General features: G+C 38.8%; 1 long non-coding RNA gene and 1 pseudogene across 1 annotated transcript; one reads left to right on the top strand and one right to left on the bottom strand.

Annotated features, from left to right (window-relative positions):
• Positions 1–1122: 1122 nt before the first annotated feature.
• LOC139944166 (uncharacterized) lies at positions 1123–17113 on the bottom strand. The gene is made up of 3 exons (XR_011786926.1): positions 17018–17113; positions 5365–5491; positions 1123–1239 (listed from the first exon to the last, which is right to left on the bottom strand). It is a non-coding gene; the product is annotated as an uncharacterized lncRNA (long non-coding RNA).
• Positions 7913–10610, top strand: LOC139944095 (uncharacterized; annotated as a pseudogene).
• Positions 17114–19523: the final 2410 nt, after the last annotated feature.

Here is a 19523-nt window from a genome sequence, read left to right as displayed (position 1 = left end):
AGGGTGTTTTAGGAAACTTTATAAGACGTCACAGCATTTGCTCAGGAATAAATTGGGGATGAAATATCATTAGGATGGCAAGTTTTGCTGGACTAGAAAACCTGTTTTGGTAAAATTTATGCACTGCACAACAGCTTTAGGGAGTTGAAACGGCACAGAATCCACTGAGTTCAAAAACATTAGACTTGCAAGTTTTTAATCAACTAAAAAGACATTTGCTTTGGGAAACTTTAGAAGACGTCACAACATTGGCTCAGGTTGGCAAATTTTGCGGGACTGGAGAACAAGTTTATGGAAAATGTATGCACTGCACAACATTAGAGAGTTGAGATGGCACAAATTCCACTTGGGTTTGGTTAAAGGGACTCAAAAACATACGCTTTGGGAAACTTTGGCAACCGACATAGTGTGGGCAAGCTTTAAGTCACCTGGAAGTGGTATTTTTCTAAATAAAGCTTTTGCCACTAATATATGTGTTTTGATAAGTGGAATGTGAATAAACAGTTAACTAAGGTTTTAAAAAATCAGTTCTTATGTTATTTACAAATTTGAGAGTAGACCCCAACCCGAGAGGGCGTGACGTCAATCGAGGCAGACTTTGCCTGTAATGCGTAGAGTAAACACAATTGTAAAGTACATGTACGGACCAAGTCGTGAGTTTGTACGTTTCAAAAAAAGATTTTTGGGGTTTTTTTTCGGGCAATGCCAACCAGGTGTATTGCTGCTGAATGCAGAAAAAACACTTTTTGAAACGTACCAACTCACGACTTGGACGTACATGTACTTTGCACGTGTGTTTACTATACGCATTGCAGGCAAAGTCTGCCTCGATTGACGTCACAAAAGGGGTAGGCGGAGTCAGCCCCCAAAACAACTTTATATATTTTTTTTAAACATATAAATCGTGACAAACAATTACTAAAAAAATTGTTTTATTGTTCGTAAGCATATACTCTTATGTTTGAAAGAAAAAAAATTCTATTTCCAGGTGACTTTAAAGGACTGTACTACATTCACTTCTGGCAATTTTAAGAGATGTCCCCCATCTGGAGCAATTTAAGAGTTGAAATCATTGCACAGGGTTTCAACACTGTGAAGAAATCACATGTCTCAACATACCTTAGGAGTGATGCAAAGCTGTCCCAAATATAACAATCCAAGTTGAGCTTGATAAAAAACATCTGCTCATGAAGGAAGCTTTTGTCCGTGAAATACACTGCTCTTCAATCAGTGAATAACCTGCAAAGAAAGAATAAACATTGCCATAAACATTTCATCAATTGTAATCTTGCTTATAGGGAAATAATACAACATTGGCTCGTTAACTATTTGAGAGTTCAAACATTGTTAGGGCCCAAAACATTCAGGGACTATAGACAACATGAGCCTCAAGGAAAACCAAAACAGCACAGCATTTTAGAGACTGGACATCATCAACTGTCGAGAGTTGAGACGACACAGATTCCATTTGGGTTTAGTTTGAGAGCTCAAAACACACCAGTCTTGCAATTGTTATGGACTGGAAACTGAAAAACATGTGCAAATGTGGTTATATGACATCGCAACATTGGTCCATGACTAAAGTGTATGTGGAAATATCATAAGGTTGGCTGCACTGCACAACAAAACCTTTGAGAGTTGAGACGGCACAGAATCCACTGGGTTTCAGTTTGAGAGTAGAACAGAACATTTCATTTGAAATTTTTTAAGGGAATCAAAAACTACATGCTTTGTTAAACTTCAGGTAACAAAATATAGGCCAATGCTGGCAAAAAATTGGCAAGTTTTGCATGACTGGAAAAAAATAAATACTGCACAATGTCGCTTCTAAGCGATGAGACCGCACAGAATCCAATGGGGTTTAGTTTGAGAGCTCAAAAAGCATTAGACCAGCAAATTTTTAAGGGACTGAAAAAACATGTGCTTTGATGTTACAACATTGGCTCAGGACTAAATTGTACGTTTAAGTATCATTATGTTGGCAAGTTTTGCGGGACTGGAAAACCAGTTTGGGAAAAATGTATTCACTGCACAACATCGCTTTCAAGCGTTGAGATGGCACAGAATCCCCTGGGGTTTGAGACTCCAAAAACATTAGACTTGTAAGTTGTTAGGGGACTCAAAAACTTGTGCTTTGGGAAACAACATTCGAGCGTTAAGAATCGCAACATTGGCCAAGGAAAACATGTACATTGATGGTTGCATTTTACGTTGATGGTTGGTAAGTTGAGCAGGACTGACTAAGCATATATACGAGAGCCCCCCCCCCCCCCATTTTTTCCATTATTGAAATTTTTTTGTTCATGAAACACATTAACCCTGGAAGTTACAGACCTGACAATGCATGCGAATGCGGATAGTGGTACGAGTGCGAATGACTTGTGCACATTGGTCGTATGGCGGGCGTTGACCGATGTGACAGTGTATACGGGTGGGTCGTGCGGTGTGATTACACACACTACGCCAGAGTGAATAATGCGACTGCCTAGCAAGTCTATCAATAGGTTGACAAGTTTTGTGAGACTGGTGAACACGTGTTGGAACAATTTTATCACTGCACAGCAATGCTTTCGAACTTGAAGCGGCTTAGAATCCACTTGGGGTTTAGTTTGAGAGTTCAAAAACATTAGACTTGCAAGTTTTAAAGGTACTGAAAAAAACCTGTGCTCTAGGGAACTTAAACAAACGTCACAACACTGGCTCAGGACTAAATTGTACATTGGAATATTGAAAAGTTAGAAATTGTTCCAGGACTGAAGACATGTTTTGAGAAAACTTATTCACTGCACTGCCATGCTTTCAAGCATGGAGATGGCACAGATTCCATTTGTGTTTAGGTTGTGATTAAAAAAAAACCACTGGACCTGGCAAGTTTTTGTTATAGAGTTCAAAAAGATTAAACTTGCAAATTATTTGGATCGAAAAAACATGCTTTGGGAAACTTTAGCAGACATCACGACATCGGATCAACAATGAGACTACAGTCTTCCTAACAACGAGATTTCCCGACTTCAAGGGCTCCAAAATACTGCTGCTCGCATTGTGACACTGTCTAGAAAATCCTGTTCTATCACCCCCATTCTGAAACAACTACACTGGCTCCCTATCTCTCAACGAATCATCTTCAAGCTGATGCTCATTGTCCACAAAGCTCTTAGTGGCAAGGCTCCCCACTGTATTTCTGAACTGCTTCAAGTTTACACTCCATCAAGGAGTCTTCGATCAAGTTCTATGCTTCTCCTCATTGAACCCAAGTCTCAACACTCATGGGGTGACAGGTCTTTTTCTTCAGCCGCACCACGCACCTGGAACTCTCTACCACTTAATCTTCGATCTTGTCTTTGTACCGCAAAATTCAAGTCTCTTCTCAAAACTTATCTTATGTCACAGGTTTTCAATGACTAATTTTGTTGTGTCTGTTTTTCTTTGTGTTGTGTTTTGTTTTTGTTTTGTTTTTGGTTTTACTGCGCCTTGAACACCCAGCAGGGTGGATATGTGCGCATTACAAGTCTTATTATTATTATTTAGTAATTTGCACAAGTCACCCAGGCCTACTCAGGACTAAAATGTACGCTGAAAAATCATTAGGTTGGACATTTTTGCCGAACTGAATAACATGTTTTGGGAAAATTTAAAGACTGCACAACATCAGCTTTCAAAGACTCAGACGGCACAGAATCAACTGGGGTTAAGTTTGAGAGTTGAAAAAAATAGACAAGCAAATTTTCACAGTAGTCAAAAACATATGCTTTGGGAAAGTTTAGCTGCCGTTGAACATTGGCAAAGGAATTAATTTGTACCTTGGTGATAGTTTGGCAAGATTTGTTGGACTGGAAACAAGTTTTGGGAAATTCTACTCATTGTACAGCAATGCTTTCAAGCGTTGAGACGGCACAGAATGCAACAATGTACAATTGTTGCACGCTGTGACGGGGTCCATGGCGTTTTGTACACCCGATGGAGGATATGGCAATAGAGGCGAAGCCGAGGGTGCCATTTTCCCCCCGAGGGTGTACAAAACCCATGGACCCCAATCACAGAGTGCAACAATTGTTTTGTTATACCTTGGTAACATTAATATTCCTTTTCTCCAAGTTCTGTTGTAATCTTAAACATTTACGACGGAGTATTCATTGTTTAATTAGCACACGAACAAGAAACAATTCCTGACAGTTCCCTCGAACCCGCGCGTGTTTCAAACAGCGCTGGAAATCGACCAACAGTGGGAACGATCAAGGTGATGTACACCGGTGTACATCACTTTTCATGTTACCCGGCGCACTGTGCATTACGCGTAGCGCGCATCTTTAGCCATGATACATGCGTATTTGTTGCACGGCACGTGATTGGTTCTCGACCAATCAAACTTCACAATTTGTACAGAGGTATAACAAGGGGTTTTGTTGCATTGTGTAGGCCTGTTGGATTGATCAAGGGTGTTTGGCCTGCTAAATGTAACAGTATGTACATAAGTGTAGTGGTTACTCTGTGAATATGTGGGACCATGAACTCTGCTAAATACAACAAAGTCAAATACAACATTGGATCAGGGCTAAATTGAAGGTTGAAATCAGTTTTAAATTCTTCCCGCACTGGAGACATGTCATGGGGAAATCTATGAACTGCCAAACGTCAACTTATACCGAGTTGAGAGAACACAGAATCCACTGGGGTTTAGTTTGAGACTTCAAAAGACATAAGACTTGCAAGTTTCTAATGGACTCAAGAACATGTGCTTTGGGGAACTGTAGCAGACATCACAACATTGGCTCAGGACTCAATATTATTTGGTTGGCAAATTTTGCAGGACTGAAGTTATGGGAAAACATGATCACTGCACAGCAATGATTACAAGTGTTTAGACGGCACACACTCCAATGGGATTTAGTTTGAGAGTTCAAAAAACAGTGGACCTGCAGGTTTTTAAGTGACTATTAAAAAAAATGTGCTTGGGAAACTTCAGCTGGCGTCACAGCATAGGCTCAGGAACTAGTTGTATGTTGAAATATCATAAGCTTGGCAAGTTTTGTAGGACTGGAGAACAAGTTTTGAAAATTTATGCACTGCATAACATAAGAGAGTTGAGATGGCACAGAATCCATGTGGGTTTTGTTCTGGAGTTTAAAAAAGACTCTTAAGTTTTACAAAACAGTAAAATTTCCAGTTTTTAAGGGACTCAAAACATCTTTTGTTTGCTTTGGGAAACTTAAGCAGCCGACACCTTGTTGCCAAGTTTTCAAGGACTGGACTGCATAGGCCAATGCTCGGGCAAATTTAAGAGACGTCACCATCTGGAGCAATTTAAGAATTTAAAATCATTGCAATGGGTTTTAACACTAAGAAGAATTCATAGTTTCAACATACCTTAGAAAAGGAAGGAGTGATGCAAAGCTGTCCCAAATATGACAATCCAAGTCGAGCTTGATAAAAACATCTTCTCATGAAGGAACCTTTTGTCCATGATAGATACTGCTCTTAACCAGTGAATAACCTGCAAACAAAATAACATACACTGTCGTAAACGTTGCTTAGAGAAAGTTTCAGCAACAGCTCATTAACAATTTGAGAGCTCAAATATCATTAGGGCCCAAAACATTCAGGGACAAGACAACATGAGGAAAACCAAAAAGCACACAACAGTTTAGAAACTGGACAACATCAGCTTTCGAGAGTTAAGATGGCACATAATCCACTTGATTTCAGTTTGGGAGTAGAAAAAAACATCAGACCTGCAAAAACATATGCTTTGGGAAACTTTAGCAGAATTCACAACTTTGGCTCAGGATCTAACTTTCAGTTGGAGTATCATAATGTTGGCAAGTTATGGGACTGGAGAACAAGTTTTTGGAAAAGTTAAGAACAGCCCAACATCAGCACAGAATTCAGGACTAACTGACTAGTAATTTGCACAAGTCACCCAGGCCTACTCTGGACTAGAATGTACGCTGAAATATCAAGGTTGGAAATTTTTGCCGGACTGAATAACATGTTTTGGGAAAATTTAAACACTACACAACATCAGCTTTCAAAGGTTGAGACGGTACAGAATCCACTGGGGTTTAGTTTGTGAGATGAACAAAATAGACAAGCAAGTTTTCACAGTAGTCAAAAACATATGCTTTGGGAAAGTTCAGCTGCCGTTGAACATTGGCAAAGGAATAATTTGTACCTTGGTGGTAGGTTGACAAAATTTGTTGGACTGGAAAAAAGTTTTGGGATATTCTACTCACTGTACAGCAATGCTTTCGAGCGTTGAGACGGCACAGAATGCAACAATGTACAATTGTTGCACGCTGTGACGGGGTCCATGGCGTTTTGTACACCCGTTGGGGGGATATGGCAATAGAGGCGAAGCCGAGGGTGCCATTTCCCCCCCCCCCCCGAGGGTGTACAAAACCCATGGACCCCAGTCACAGCGTGCAACAATTGTTTTGTTATACCTTGGTAACATTAATATTCCTCTTCTCCAAGTTCTGTTGTAATCTTAAACATTTACGACGGAGTATTCATTGTTTAATTAGCACACGAACAAGAAACAATTCCTGACAGTTCCCTCGAACCTGCGCGTGTTTCGTACAGCGCAGAAAATCGACCAAAAGTGGGAACGAGAAAGGTGATGTACACCGGTGTACATCACTTTTCATGTTACCCGGCGCGCTGTGCATTACGCGTAGCGTGCATCTTTAGCCATGATACATACGTATTTGTTGCACGGCACGTGATTGGTTCTCGACCAATCAAACTTCACAATTTGTACAGAGGTATAACAAGGGGTTTTGTTGCATTGTGTAGGCCTGTTGGATTGATCAAGGGTGTTTGGCCTGCTAAATGTAACAGTATGCACATAAGTGTAGTGGTTACTCTGTGAATATGTGGAACCATGAACTCTGCCAAATACAACAAAGTCAAATACAACATTGGATCAGGGCTAAATTGAAGGTTGAAATCAGTTTTAAATTCTTCCCGGACTGGAGACATGTCATGGGGAAATCTATGAACTGCCAAACGTCAACTTATACCGAGTTGAGACAGCACAGAATCCACTGGGGTTTAGTTTGAGACTTCAAAAGACATTAGAATTGCAAGTTTCTAAGCCCAAAACCAGGAGAAGAAACAATTCATATGGTCTTGCAGTGCAAGATGATCTAGTTATTACAAACACTTACTTCCAGAAACATAAACTTGGGAGAGCCCAAAGGGTGCAGTCAAAAACTGAATTGACTACATCTTGAGCAGTCAGTTTTGCAGGACTTAAGAACAAGCTTTGAGAACATTTAAGTAATGCACAACAACACTTTCGAGAGTTGAGACGGCACAGTATCCACTGGGTATCCAAAGACGAGTATAGAGAAAACATTACATTGCAAGTTTTTAAGGGACTCAAAAACATACGCTCTAGGAAGTTTTCAAGGACTGTACTACATTTGCTTCAGGCAATTTTAAGAGACGTCACCATCTGGAGCTATTTTCAAATATTCTTAAAAGATTTGAAAACCATTGCACAGGGTTTAACATCATGCTTAGGGAAAATTTGAGAAACAGTAAAACATGTCATAAACAATTTGAGAGTTCAAATCATTAAAGCCCACTAGATAACATGAGTCTCACAAAAACAAAGAAAGCACAACATTTAAGAAACTGCACAACATCAGATTCCCGGAGTTGAGACAACACATACATAAATTGTATGTTGAAATATTGGTAAGTTTTGCAGGATTGGAGAGCATATTTTGGAAAAATTTAATCAGGCGGGTGCCAGTCTCGTGGTCTCAGTTGTCCGGTGTGCTAAATAAAAGCTCCGGATTATCAAAGAGGGCAGTATTACGTCATTTCATACCTGCGCACAGCAAACGAAAGTGGTCGATTTATGTGCAAAGCTGAGTCGACTGTTTTGCTCGAGCTCGTAGCTGTGATGGCGGCGTCCACAAGTAAGTTGTGTAATGAACGAGTAGAGTGTCTACGACAGTTTTATAAAAAAGCAACCACATAATTGAATATTTGAGGAGCGGGAACAAGTTTAGCCAATCGGTGCACCATAATGTGGCTGATTGATTCATGTGAAGGTGGTCAAGACAAACTAACCATTGTTGTTGCCATTGAAGATTCCTTATTAAAAGTAAGGTTCAAGTAGAGAAGGAGGTAGTGATGTTAATGAGTGTGATCACTTTTAAGCTGATTGATACAATACAGTGCTGTGTGTAAGTTATACATCCATAAACCTCTGGGTGTTTAGTTATTTTCCTCAAGTCGATCACATAACATCGCCTGTTAATGTTCAATGAATGTTCAATGGTTACTGGTTTGCGTAAAATAGTGTACGTGGGGAGGAGGGGTAAATCATGATGGTTGAGTGATAACAAACACTGTCTTGCACCTGAACTAGGCAACCCAGAGTCACTGTGTTTATACTACATGTAGATCAAGAAAGGATTGAGAACCAGCATTTCTTTTTCCGACACAGATCAAGATACAGTGTTGCGTTTCCACCAGCGCTTGATCCCGCTCCGATCCCACTTTTGAACCGGATGTATAGTGATCATGACGTCACTGCTCTTTGAAAAGAGCTCAAGGGTTACAGAGCAAAGATCAGAGGTCACGACAACACCCCGCCATGTTTTCTTCGAGGTATATCATCAAACATTAACAAAGGAACAATCTGTGTGTCATTGTTAAAGAAAAAAAACATCCTTGTTGCACAAATTTGTGTGCTTTCAGATGTCTAATAATTCTGATAATTGGTAAAGAAGAAAGGTAGTGTCAACACTGGTTTACTCAGAGCGCCGAGTAAATCTGATTTAGTCTGGTATCAATTCAATTGTAGCAATCGATCATACCGATGCTAGAAAGTACATGGGGGAACCTGACAAACTCTAGTTTTTGAACCCAAACATAATAATGCTGCTCGATCCTGTCAGATGGTAACGTTTGAAAGCAACAGAACTTTTTGAACAGAATTATGAGAAAGTGTGTACGACTTCTAATCGAGCACGTTCTCATGTTCATTCTCGAAAACCAAATTTAATCCCCTAAACATTTTGGACAAAACAACAACCATGGAGGAGAAATAGATGGGGAGTTTACCAAAATACAGCAACAAGGCAAGATCGGAATGTAACAATAAGGGACGCTTATAACAACAACAAAAAGTTTCACACATGCACACAGTCCATGTGCACTGCGCATGACACAATAACAAAGACAGTCCACTAAAACACAATGGGTGCATGCGCACGAAACCCAGAGTTTCACGACTGTAAAGCGCATGACAAGACGACTGTTGCCTTGGCGTTCTGGGTGACAATCTACTTTTCATGCGTATTACCCAGTGCTTGAATTCTCGCACGCGTGTTTGGTGAATGGCAAAGATAGCGCCTGGCACAAGATGTTGAATGGACCAGTGAGGATGTGATGACTCACCGTCATGAATATGTATGAGGTATAGTAATAAAATTAACTACTTGACTAGTTGCAGCACAATTACTCGCAACTTCTACACTATATAGGTGCGACTGATTTTAAGTTCTCAAGATGATATTGTTTCCTGCAGGCACAATAGCATACAGATACTGACTGCTTCAAGTGCTATGGTTAAAACTACATTGTACAACTACCGCGGTGATCCCCGGAGAGTTTTATTTTCCCGAGGCGCAATGAGGCTGAACTAGAGAATATTGTGAACAGTAAAGATGCCACTGCAACAAAAAAAGAGTGTCTGCAATGCTGTAGAAACCCCAAGAATGTACAGCAATTCTAAACACACGAGTATTTCAGTATTTCAATGGTAGAGGATTATCCTCTTCCTGAGTTAAGCTCATTTCCTTGAAGACTTTATGCAGAGGTGCGAACTGCAAAGGGAAATTTCTATGCCAAGAAATTGATGCAGGTATTGAGGTATGGTCTACAAAGACATTTTCATAAACTACAACACTGTAAAAGACGAAGCCTTCACCGATGAAAATGTCAAGTTTCACAGCATGATGGTTAAAATGAAAATTGAAGGCAAGGGTACTGTTACACACCAATAACCTATTCATTAGGAGGAAATGGACAAAATTCAAAACTGTGATGCGCTTGATCAACAAACACCACTGTGCCTTCCAAATAAAGTTTTCAAAGACATAATGTTGCATATGTATGAGTAACCGAGGTAGCAAAAATCTCTGTAAAATGGCAAAAGGTAACTATGAGATTTTAAATGATACTACAGTACTAAATCTCATTGTAGAACCAGAGACTGTAATTGACAATGACAGTCAAACTCATGAAGATAAAATGTATGAAACATTAGACAATCACCAAAGGTGTCCTGTGCTACATTTGAGAAGTACCGGTACACTTTTAGTATATGTTATCAACCCAGACTGTGAGGCTTTTTGGTAATGCCCAAAGCAAATATTTCTCATTGACAGCAATGTTTGGTATGGGTTAACATGCCTCTGGGAATAAAAGAGCTTTCCAACAAATTGAATGACATCTAACTGCAGCCAAACAGTTCAAAACATTACACCAATCACTGTATACGAGCAACAGGGGTTATTATTTTAGATGCTGCTGGATGTGAGGCCCGCCACATCATGTCTGTGTCAGGACATCTGTCAGAGTTACAGTAGAACTGATAAAGACTAAAAAATGCAAAATGAGCCAAATTCTTTCAGCAAAAAACTTGGAAAAAGACTCTGCTAGGGTCAAAAACGTCAGGCCATTAACTATTTTTTGCATTTACACCCTCGGTCCTTTTGATTGGTAAATTGGTAAATTGTAGCCAAATTTATGAAAAAACTTTATTGCAATGCAGTGCTACAGCTACTGACCCAGATCTTCAGGCATCAAACTCAGTTGTACACTAGCCTTTTGTAAAGGCCTTCGTTGCTTGGACAGCTTGTACACCTACGTGCAGTAGGGCCTAAATAAATAAGGCAAGTTTCGTGAAATTTGTTGTAAGGTCTTAGTATTTTACAGTTTAAAAACTAATCTACTAATTGCCCACAAGGTCATAACTCCACTTTTGGCTGCTTTGGGTGAATAAAGACGAACTCAGGTTTTCAAACTCAGGCTTCCAGGAGTACCATTTTTTGTGGAAAAAATATAACAAAAAATAATGCATTGCTTTGTTTTCAAGATATATGTAATAAATTGTCAAAACCAGCTTACAGACATCTTTGTGACATTGCACAAAATAGGTAGCACATAGTATACCATTGATAGAGTGGCATATCTATAGATACATGTAGGTCACTTTTTGGAAAGACAAATCTGCACTGTTTTATATACCTGTCAGGTGCCTTTTTTGATGTAACAGTCATAGCGCGAGCGTCAAGTAACTTTGCGCGTACAGTGGAAGCAAAGAAAAATGCATGATATCACCATGGGGAGTTAACGGAGGCACGACGGAGGTGGGGGTTTTAGAGCACATTGGACAGGGAAAGGGAAGGGGCACACAGTCTGGTACTTCTGTGGGAAGGGGGCTGCAGAATGGCAAAGAATGTAGGGAACAAATTAAACGGGTATAAAGGAGACTTTGAAAGAACCAGTAGAGGGACCTGCACAAAACTAGTAAACATGAGTTATGGGCAAACAGTGGCAAGCAAAGAACAATGCCAACACACAGGATTGCGGGGACGGGGAGCCATGGAGGCCCGGATTAGAGTTTGGACGGGATAGGGAATGGGCACACGGTGGGAATGGCAAAATAATTGATGAGAAAAAATGAAGGGGGGTGGGGATATAAAAAGGAAAGAAAAAGAAAAAGGTACTTCAAAACGATACAGGAAAGTAAACTAATAAACTGATGAATGGAGAAAAAATAACGAAACAGGGTATAATTCGGACGGGGAATGAACCACTAGCGGGACTCGTGCAAAACTAAAAAACATAGATGGGACCTACAATTAAAACGAAACGAAAACTTAGTGAAAACACAAAGAGGAACTACTGAATACTTCTATGGGATGCATGTCTGGAGCATATGGAAAAGTAGTCTCTTTTGCACTCGATAATTAAACGCACACTAAAATTACATTCTGAAAATCAGTATCTCAACGCAAAAGGCTTGGCCACGAAAAATTTAAAAGATGGACAAGAAAGGGGTGCTGGGCATTTCTATTTTGATTCTATTTGTCTATAAAATAATTGTGATTTTATTTTAAAATTTCACAAGAACTCATCGGACGTTCATGCAAAATTTCTTTTAAAACAACAAAAAATGCAGCGTTTTAGAGAAATATTGTGTTGCCTACATGGTGCACTTCCAATACCGCTCTGTGCACACCGATTGTGAGACACCCTCATTCATTAACTAAATAACTTGGGGAGGTGGGGTTAAACAGTGAAAACATCAAAACTTTAGTCCAATCAAGTGCGATGTAAATTCACACTATGGTGCACTGATTAGCTAAACTTGTCTATATGTAACAACAAAAGAGAGTTGAAAAGGTGTTTCCCCTATTCAAATCACAGAGCTTAACAGAATAAAATTATGCCAGCAGTTGTTACTTTGTTTACCTTTCTAAAAAGTCATACAAATATCCGGGTGGGGGGGGGGGCTATATTCGGTGAAGATTTTCTGTCACCGCATTGGTTAAGTCATTGGGAAGATACAAAGCCATAAAGTTCTGTGGTTAAGAGTCCCTGCCTGTAAGAGTGTACCAAGTGGTGATTCATGGGTTCTCAGATCTTCTTCTAAAAAATTAGAGTGATACATCATCATACCAAACGAATAAATCCAAAACTTTAGTTTGCTGACGCTTTCGGTTTTGGAGTTACCAGTTATCAAAGTTTGGGCCAAAAAGCCCTCGAGAAACGAATAGTACATTCCCTGTAAACACAAAAATGTGCGCCAAGGTCATCCCAACAAAAGTAAAACATTTTTTGAAACCTCCAGTTGGGCTTATAACAAAAGTAAAAAACAAAAAATTGGGATCTCGTTGGCGCATCATGTTACGCGCACCTGAACCTTTGACGAACAGTGCCCTCGTGCCATTTTCAACGCCTCATAACTCAGCGCGCCTATAAGTTCCCATGAATTAAACAAGTTCAAATGAAAGAGCTTGCATCCCTAAAACAAATTTAAGTGCAAAGTGCGTGGGATCTCGTTGGCGCAGAGAGATAATAGAGGTAAAAGTTCAAATTTTACCAATATATTGCGTTTTTGCACCTCCGTAACTTCGCGCGCCAAAAAAAAAAATTGTTTTTATGGCAACTGGGTATTGGAACAGTTTTCATCTAATGACAAATGGAAAAAGAATCTTGGGATCTCTGCATCTTGCATGTCAAAAGATTTTTTGAAAATTTTCTAAAGTATTGTCATTCCACACATTTTGGCCTAAATTGGGACAACATTCACTTTTTTCATCACTGTAAGTATCTGTGCCAACAAGATCCCATCAATGTTTTCTTGTATTTGGTTAAGTTGAGTGTTCCTAAACAGATTTCAATTGAAAAATAATTGGGATCATGTTGGCCCACCAATATAACAAAGGTCAAAGGTTATATGAAACTACACTACTGCCTATTTCGGGCAATTTTACGTTGTCTAGAAATCCACGCGCCAATATGATCCCATTAAATTGTCTGCATTTTATGATTATATAGATTCTCAGCAACACATAAAAAGCAAAAAGCTAATGGGATTTGAGTGGCGCTAACAAATATTACAGATCAAAAGTTTGCAATACATGCCTACACACATTGTACTTATGCATTGCTGTGGCAACCGAAAGTGAGAAATATCCCCCAATTTGAAAATGTTGGCAAACCATGAAGGGGATAGGTCTCCAAAACTGGACTTGTTTTTACAAATGGTGTTAGTTTAATGTTGGTGGGTAACTGTTGCCAAGGTCAAAGGTTACACAGAATATGGGTGTTTTTTATATTTCTGTCAAGAGCCAACTTCAGAGCCTTTTCAAGATTTTATTTAAAGAACAAGGGCTCTATCCTTTCAGTTTGGGACAGCCACTTATAATATCTAGGCACATATGGTTGTCCCAAATTAATTATAGAGCCCTTCCTCATTTGATAAAATGTTGACAGGGCTTCGAAGTTGGCTCTCCACAGAAAATGAATTACAAAACACCAATATTTTCTGTGGAGAGCCAACTTCAAAGCCATGTCATCATTTTATCAAATGAACAAGGGCTCTATAATTAATTTGGGACAATCACATGTGCCTAGATATTATAAGTGGTTTTCCCCAACATAAAGGATAGAGCCCTTGTTGATTAAATAAAATCTTGAAAAGGCTCTGAAGTTGGCTCTTGACAGAAAATATCAAAAACAGCCATATTCTTTGTAACCTTTGACCTTGGCAACAGTTACCCACCAACATTAAACTAACACCATTTGTAAAAACAAGTCCAGTCTATCTCTTGACCAAAATTCACTTTGGAGACCTATCCCCTTCATGGTTTGCCAACATTTTCAAATTGGGGGATATTTCTCACTTTCGGTTGCCACAGCAATGCATAAGTATAGGCATGTATTGCGAACTTTTGATCTGTAATATTTGTTAGCGCCACTCAAATCCCATTTGATTTTTGCTTTTTATTTGTTGCTGAGAATCTATATAATCATAAAATGCGGACAACTTAATGGGATCATATTGGCGCGTGGATTTCTAGACGACGCAAAATCGCCCAAAATAGGCAGTAGTGTAGTTTCATATGACCTTTGACCTTTGTTATATTGGTGGGCCAACATGATCTCAATTATTTTTCAATTGAATTCTGTTAAGGAACACTCAACTTAACCAAATACAAGAAAAAATTGATGGGATCTTGTTTGGCACAGATACTTACAGTGATGAGAAAAGTGAATGTTGTCCCAATTTAGGCAAAAATGTGTGAAATGGCAATACTTTAGAAAATTTTCAAAAAATCTTTTGACATGCAAGATGCAGAGATCCCAAGATTCTTTTTCCATTTGTCATTAGATGAAAACTGTTCCAATACCCAGTTGCCATAAAAACAATTTGTTGTTGTTGGCGCGCGAAGTTACGGAGGTGCGAAAACGCAATATATTGGTAAAATATGAACTTTGACCTCTATTATCTCTCTGCGCCAACGAGATCCCACGCACTTTGCACTTAAATTTGTTTTAGGGATGCAAGCTCTTTCATTTGAACTTGTTTAATTCATGGGATCCTATAGGCGCGCTGAGTTATGAGGCGTTGAAAATGGCACGAGGGCACTGTTCGTCAAAGGTTCAGGTGCGCGTAACATGACGCGCCAACGAGATCCCAAGTTTTTTTTTTTACTTTTGATATAAGCCCAACTGGAGGTTTCAAAAAATGTTTTACTTTTTTTGGGATGACCTTGGCGCTGGTTTTTGTGTTTACAGGGAATGTACTATTCGTTTCTCGAGGGCTTTTTGGCCAAAACTTTGATAACTGGTAACTCCAAAACCGAAAGCGTCAGCAAACTAAAATTTTGGATTTATTCGTTTGGTATGATGGTGTATCACTCTAATTTTTTGGAAGAAGATCTGCGAACCCATAAATCACACCCCCCCTAATTTGGTACATTCTTACAGGCAGGGACTCTTAAGTAAACATAACACCAACCCTCAGGTTTTGACAATGTATTTAGTGACCAGTCACTATGTTAAATGCGACAAAGCAACAACCCTAAAAGACAACGCTGCAATCACAACCACAACACAAGATGTTTTCAAATGACAGGTTAAAATAAAACGCTGTTATAACGTTGTATATTAACAACCTTTTTGCAATGTCACAAGTTAGTTGTGCTTGATATTTTAGTCGGGAATTAACAACCAAAATACAACTTCTTGGTATTAAATGTTATAATGATGTTTAAGTCACCTGGAAGTTCTATTTAGTCAAAATGAAGCTTTTGTCACTAAAATATGTGTTTTGATGAGTGGAATATGAATAAAAAATTAACTAAGGTTTAAAAATGTTATTTACAAATTTAAAAATAAGCCCGACCCTCTGCCCCAAAAGTCCTGGGCTGATGAAGCATTCACATCAAGTAGGCCCCCCCCATATGAATTTGTATACAAACACTGAAAAGTCAACTAAGAAAACATCAAACATCTACACGCACACTGCTATAGCGCGCGCGCTCCTGGATTTGTGTGTGGCTCTTTGCGACTATAACCTGGGATCCGCTGATCAATTTTGTGCAGTGTGATAGGGGATTTGTTACGAGATCGTTTATTGGTTCAACTTGTTGATGCCCAGATTGACGGAGGAAATATTACTCCAATCAGAATGATTGTCTCACCAGAGTTCAGTTTATAAAATAAAGTTTAACTCAATACAAACAACATTTTTATCGAAACTTGGGGGGCTCTAGATATGGCCTTTTAAAAGTCTGCTAGGTTGTGAAAAGGAAGTTATTTTTGGGTTTCTCATGCGAAACGGTACAAAACTACAAATTTTAAATCGATAAATGACAGGGGAAATAATTGTATTCTCCAAAAAAGAGAGACTATATAAAAGGGGATGTATTCATCTTTCTTTTTCTGCAAACAACAAGTTCATACAGTAACAGAATATATAAAGGAGTTATGACAAAAAAAAAGGTGTGAAAACGTGTTGGCTTTTGCTTAGAAACGTGGTATGCAGCGGGTTTTGCCCTGCACCAACTAAATTGTCTTTACAAATTGATATGACCCATCCCCCACGATTTCTAAGTGTGCCGAACCAATGTGCAAAAGAATTCCAGATAATATTACTTTTTTTAGAGGTAGTGCCCCCCTCCTCCCCCCCCCCCCTCCTCCCACCCGGAAAACAATGCAGGCATCCCGTGCCGTCCATGCCGTTCCCGTGCCCCTAGGTAGGTAGTGAGCAAATCATGGCTACCCACGGTCTATGCCATTAGGATACCGTACACTACGATCTGACAGTTCGGTACACAAGTAATCCAATGCAATGGCGCTCAATGTTGACAATACAATACAATAGGCCAAAAAAACGGGGACAGTTTTCTCATATTATTTCAAGATGACTAAAGTTCTAATTACGCAAAATTCACATCAAATATATTCTACAACTTACCTTTTTTCCCTGGGGCAGAAAACCGGACGTAACTTCGCCTTCTGAAACCCGGAAAATCAAAACCAAAACGGCAAATGTCACTAGCGATGGATTTGTTGATGGCGGCCATTTTGTTCATGATTTTGCAGATCAAACGAAGCGCGTACACCCTATCAAAATACGTCACAAAACGTCACAAAAGCTTTAAATGAAGTGACAAAAGAAATGAAAAAGTTTCCGTATATGTTATATCATGATATCCTGCCACCACTTTTTCATTCGTTATGAAATAAAATAGTCTTTAATTTAATCAAAAATGAGATTTTTTTTGTAACAAATAGTGAAAAAGTGTCGGCAGGAGGCGGAAAGTTTTCCAAAGAAATACCTGCGCGCGCACAGTATTACTAAAACAATTATTGTCTGCTAGAATCTAATTAACCGATCCACTCAAAGCGCACGCTCAAATCAAGTATGAAATGCGCAAAAAGGGTTATCAAACTATTTCATAAAGCCTTTGCACACAAACTTGCTAAGCATAGACAAACATCGCTGAGCAGAATCTGGCTACCAGATCCATAAAGTTTACATTGTTGTGATTGGTGCAAAGGATTTCTAGAAGTCTTTTCTGCTAAACAGCTTAATTGGCCAGTCCTTCATTCTTCTTCGACCATATATGTGATATGTATTTCAACTTTTGGTAACCAACTTAGGTTAGAAAACAAACAAGTTAAGAGTTTGTGCCCACCTCCGATTAGATCATGAAACTTGTGTTAACGCCAGGCCCCAAAAGTCAGGAGTATATAAATGTTTTGCTTTTTTTTTTTTTTTTTTGCGATTTTAGCCTATAAAACCATGCATTTTGGTGAAGCCCTACTGATGCATTTTTATGTTACTTAGCCCGGCCCTGGATACAAGTTATACTTTGGAATTATTTATACTTAATAAGCCAACACAATTTTACAAGATAAATGTCAAAGAAGTTGCAATTTTAGGCTCTAAATCTTAGCAGAGGGCTGAACCGATGATCGAGAACGGAAGCTATAGGCCTAGCATTAAATCAACCGGACGCTGTTTTGGTAATTACTCAAAATAATTGTTAGCATGAAAACTTACTTGGTAACGACGAGCAATGGAGAGCTGTTGATGAGAAACGGCTCCTTCTGAAGTAACGTAGTTTTTGAGAAAGAGGTCGTTTCTCCCTAAAATAATTGAAGATTTCAGCTGAAGCCTTTTATTAGGCATCATTCTGAAAGCACACGAATTAATTTGTGTGTTCTTTTTTCAATTTCGATGACCAATTGAGCCCAAAATATATACACAAAGTGAGAAAACCGCAGCGTCTTTGACAATTACCAAAGGTGTCCCGTTACCTTTAATTATACTTAGGTCAAACAATTTTAAAAATCATAAGGGCTATCTCCGGCATTTTGGTCAAATTTGGGTCTTTAATTTGCCGTTTCCTAGGCTCTAAAATAATGCAGTAGGCTTTACTGTACTGGTGCTCTTTTATGTAACTTGACCCAGGATATGAGCTATACTTAGGGAAATATTTATACTAGAAAAAGAGGCAGCAATGTTGAAAAATTGTAAGGGGCAAGTCCAGCATTTTTTATAAGATCTTGGCCCAACATTAATTTGCTATTTTTGGCTCTAAAGTGAAGCAGTGGTTTAAAATACTGGTGCATCTGTATGTAAGTTGACCTAGTATAAAGCTATTGTACTAGGGAAAAAAGCAAGTTAAACAATTAGGGGCAAGAAGGCCTACATAATTTGTTTAAAATCTTGGCAAATTTCTAGTTTTTGATTTTAGGATATGAAATGATACAGTAGTCTCTACTTGTGCCTTTTTATGTAACTTGACCTATATGATAATTATAGGCCTAAGCTATTTGGGGAAAACGGATTTTATGAAGAAAAAAAATACCAAAATCTAAAGGAGTAAGTGCAGCATTTTATCAGTTTTTTTGCCAAACAAAAATGTGGTTTTGTGATCTACAACGATACAGAGGTATAACTGATGCCTTTTGATTCCATTTGACTCGGAATACAGTCTAAAAAAAGTAGGAAATAATGGGTTTGTTTAAAGGCAGTGGACCCTATTGGTAATTTCTCAAAATAATTATTAGCATAAAAACTTACTTGGTAACGAGTAATGGGGATAGGTTGATAGTATACAAAAATTGTGAGAAAAGGCACCCTCTGAAGTAACGTAGCTTTCGTGAAATAAGTTTTTTCCACAAACTTGGTTTCGAGACCTCAGATTTAGATTTTGAGGTCTCGAAATCAAGCATTTGAAAGCACACAACTTCGTGTGACAAGGGTGTTTTTTGTCTTTCATAGTTATCTCACAACTTCGACGACCAATTGAGCTCAAATTTTCACAAGTTTGTTATGTTACGCATATGTTAAGATACACCAAGTGAGGAGACGGGTCTTTGACAATTACCAATAGTGCCCAGTATCTTTAAGGAAAATAATGATGAATACAATAGAGCAAAGAAAGAGAGTCATCAGAGTTTAGAAACAT

This window comes from Asterias amurensis, chromosome 11 (assembly GCF_032118995.1).
Source record: "Asterias amurensis chromosome 11, ASM3211899v1".
Lineage (NCBI taxonomy): Eukaryota > Metazoa > Echinodermata > Asteroidea > Forcipulatida > Asteriidae > Asterias > Asterias amurensis.
Note: the sequence above shows the minus strand (reverse complement) of the source record. Positions and strands in the feature narration are given on the sequence as shown.